This window comes from Loa loa (genome assembly GCF_000183805.2).
Source record: "Loa loa unplaced genomic scaffold supercont3.37, whole genome shotgun sequence".
Classification (NCBI taxonomy): domain Eukaryota; kingdom Metazoa; phylum Nematoda; class Chromadorea; order Rhabditida; family Onchocercidae; genus Loa; species Loa loa.
This window is the reverse complement of record NW_018108217.1, coordinates 19,068-23,114: the sequence shown is the minus strand read 5'-3', so window position 1 is coordinate 23,114 and position 4,047 is coordinate 19,068.

Sequence of the window (4,047 nt, the reverse complement as noted above, 5' to 3'; positions counted from 1 at the left end):
AAAAAAAAAGGAAAATGAAATTTAGTATTCCCCTAAAAGTAGTAGAAGTCAGTACCCTGAAAATACTAACTCCTTTTACTTTTATTTACATTACATTCATTCTAGAAGTTTCTTTTTTTGATCAAAATTGTTGACGAAACAAAAGTTGACCCATTGCATTGAATTAATTTGATCAAACCGTAACTATGATAGGTTATGTGGAATAGCTGAAGACTGATATCCTTGTAACTCTGACGATCCTTTCTAGCATCATGCAGCATGCAATGAGGTAAAGCATCATGTTAGATGACCGGACACTCTTCTTCAATCTATTTTTAATAGTTTCCATTCATCATCCATCTATTTGTCTATCTATATTTTTGCATCCTTGCAGTCAAATCTTTTCTCTTGCCCTTTATTTGATTTATTAATGGTTGATTCAATTAGTTTTAAGAAATCAACGCACAGCTTTTCGAAATTCATTTTTTGTCCATATCGAATAATTCAGTTTCCCTGAATAAGTAGTTTTTAAAATGAATGTTTAGCGACTCCACTTTACATTTTGCTTGGCAGCAGCAACTTAAGTTTGAGCGAATGATTTTACTGTCTGAGGTTTAAGTTATGTCCAATTTCTGAATGTCATAACAGAAACAGTTGATGTTGATATGGCAAGTATACCATATTTTACTTGGAAAATGATAATGCATTCTACTTAGTGATTTGTACGATAGAATCAAGTACACACCTCGTTAGTCACTGATAAATGAATGATAATTTGTCTTTTTATTCCAATTTTTCTTTTTTTTCAGTCAAAGATTGTGCAGGTGAGAAAATAAATATATAACTTGTGTATATCCTGTAAATTATAAAATAGGTTATTTATTTATATCTACTTCATACTGTTTCATTTCAATTTATCGATGCTAATGATAATATCCGTTGTTTGTTAAATGTAGGTGCAACTTTTATGGCCCACTGTTGTACCAGACGATTAATTTATGCTTAAAAAGGCTGCATAAATAAATATATCTTTCAACATTACCATCAGTTTCTCCTTAACTTTTTGTTTCATTTTCATCATTTTTCGCACTACATCAATTGCTTTTCTAAATGCTATCATTCAAAGATAGACAAATTTATTTTTTTCGAAAATCTCCCTGACTGTCATATGATTTTCGTGTTTTCAAATTTCAATATGAAATTCTTTGATACTACCCAAACCTTTTTCTTTCATTCAGAAATTAATTGACGAGAATTATGTATTCCTAGTTTATAAGAAGAATGCAAGACAGATGGAAAGAGATGGTTGAGTAAAAATATCGAGTATGATAAAAGTTGATTTACAGAACAAGAAGAGAAAAGTAAAATAAACGACCCAATTCAACTATTCCACATAAATTATATAATTGTTTAAGCCAAGAGTCAATCCTCCTTTTTTTGACCTTTTTTCCCAGCCAATTACATTATGCTTCATATAAATTTCAACTATCCTTAAAAGTCCATTTTTATCCAGTTTTACAGATAAGTAAAAAGAAATTTGATGAAATTATTCGAGAGGTGAGCAACCGAAATTTTACAATAACTAATGTCGTAAACACCTAGCGAAGCAGCATGAGAAAGAGTTTGTAAATTTGTTGGGAAAAATGGAAGTGCTATAAACTTCTGGAGTTCAAATAAGAGCTAAATAGGTAAGTTCCCAAATTAAGTTATTAGCATCTCTCGGGACATCCCCCTCATTATTCAGGTTAAACGGTAATATTCTATGATCCCGGAAAAGCCGTTACTATTATTTTTTTCTCTTCTTTTTTTTTTTGAATTAGACGGGAGAATTCATGACAACATGCATTGCTCTTCCATGGATGCATGTCTAATTGCAGACACAAATGTTTCAACTGAGTGTTAATGCATATTCATGATGACAATATATTTGTTGTTTATGGTGCTACTGCATTGTTATCACTTTGATAGGCCCATCAATGTCACTTTGATTCTTGATAGGCTTGTTAACTGGCTTTCTGGAACCAAATACGTCTAATCACATGTTTCGATTGGAAGTAGAATTTCAGTTTATTTGGTTTTATTCATTTCCGACCCGCAAACAGGCTGTTTTGGCAATCTGTTAAAGGAGAAGTAACACTGAGAGGACTGATTTAGAATAAAGATTGGAAAAAGATCTCACGCATGATTCGCCTGTATGTTTTTTATCTTCACTCAAAGACTGCTGAAGGTGAGAGATTTCGAAATAAAACAAGGCAAAAATATCTATTTGAACCTAAAGCTTCAAGTCGGTTGGAAAAACATGGCCGACGAAATGAAGATAGGTAGTGAGAAGTGCTAATGGTCCAACTAATAAACTGAATGGTTTAACATTTCGTAGTACAAAGGATTTTCTGAAAGTTGGATTAGAACCATACTTATGTATTGTGGCATTCCCGTAAAAGATACGCTGTACTGGCTGGCCATGATGTAGGTCATGAAAAGTGCAAGGCAATTGATCAGGTGAAACATACTGACAAAAAGTATGCAAAAATTTTTGATTATTTGTAAAAATTTAAGACGAACGTTATAAATGAATCATAAAAGTTTTCTGCTTAAGCTAACTACAAAAATGCTCGCATGAAATAACTGTTTCAATTGAAAATTCTCTCTACAAACTGCTACATTTGTTCCTTTTGCAGTAATTTTAATTCCTTCACAGTTAAAATGGTGAGAGTATTTATTATCAATATTATCGTTCAATTCCGAATGTTAATAATCGTTTCGGAAATTTTTCTCTCTTATAGTTAACATCTGCTCGAGCAGTTGCGTAAGTTCCAGTTAATCATTAAAAAATTTTAACTATGTTCGTTTACTTTTTAATTGAATTCAGTTTATTTACATATGGAGCATAAAACTTGATTTATTCGTTTATTATCCGTTCCATCCAAATCTTAGGAAGAATCGGAAGCAGGCAACAGTGAGCAGTTTTCTTCTTTTTATTCCAGTGAAATGGTTTCTAATTTGTGTTTATTCTCATTTCTTTTTTTTCCATAAAAATACATAATCGATATTACATTTAACGAGTATTCAGTATAAACCAGCATAATTTATTTACGGGAGAAGAATCCATGAAGAATAATAATGAATTATTTTAATGTATTTCTTAACTCATAATTCTACAGAAATAGTGTTTCTTCTTTCTGCACAGATAATGTTGGCAGTTTTAATATTGATTAACTTTGATATTACGAAATTGAAGCAGTTGCTATCTTTCATTCAAAATTATGGTTGTCATTATTTTAAAAAAAAAGAAAGAAAAAGGAAAAAAAAGAAGAAAAAAACGAATAACGTTGTGTTTTCAAATCTTTATTAAAAAATTGCCCGTTATTTATCTATCGGTTAACTAATTTGGTCAAATTATTCGTCAACCAATAAAGTCATACAGACCTAATTTTGAAAAGTGACACGTTCGGACAACCACTACACTTTCTCTGAATTCAGTTTTTATAGTAAGAGAACCAATTTCATGGATTGATGACCGGGCGGAAATTTTATAAGCCTTCTTTAAGAAATGTGTATTAGTGTTGCAGTGACATTTGGCGCAATGCTTAAAGATATTTTAGATTTCAACTCATTAAGATAGGCATCTCTAATGGAAGAACTGACGAACTATAATAATATCATAGAAAGAAAAAATGTCAAATTTTCTCTATTTAGGTAGTAGATAGAAACGAACAATCTCGAGATTATTATCTCAAAATTAACCGTTAATTCAAATATGAACGTTTGACTAATCTTAAGTACTAAATGTTTAGTTTTCATTGAGATTCCGGTTGTTGCAGAATGGAAAATTATTTAATGAAGTATAGGCAATTAGTGTTATGCATATGTGAAAAGGAACATTTTCAGAATTTTTTAAGAAATCAATAGGCAAATAAATGGTATGATAATCTTTATTCTAGTATTTATGTATGAATAAATCATACAATCCTTGAATATTTGTAATTAAATGGGCACATTGAAGAATCTGTCCATCCAATCCACCCAATGCCTTGCATAGTTTATTATTAGCAGTGAAAAAAAAAAAAA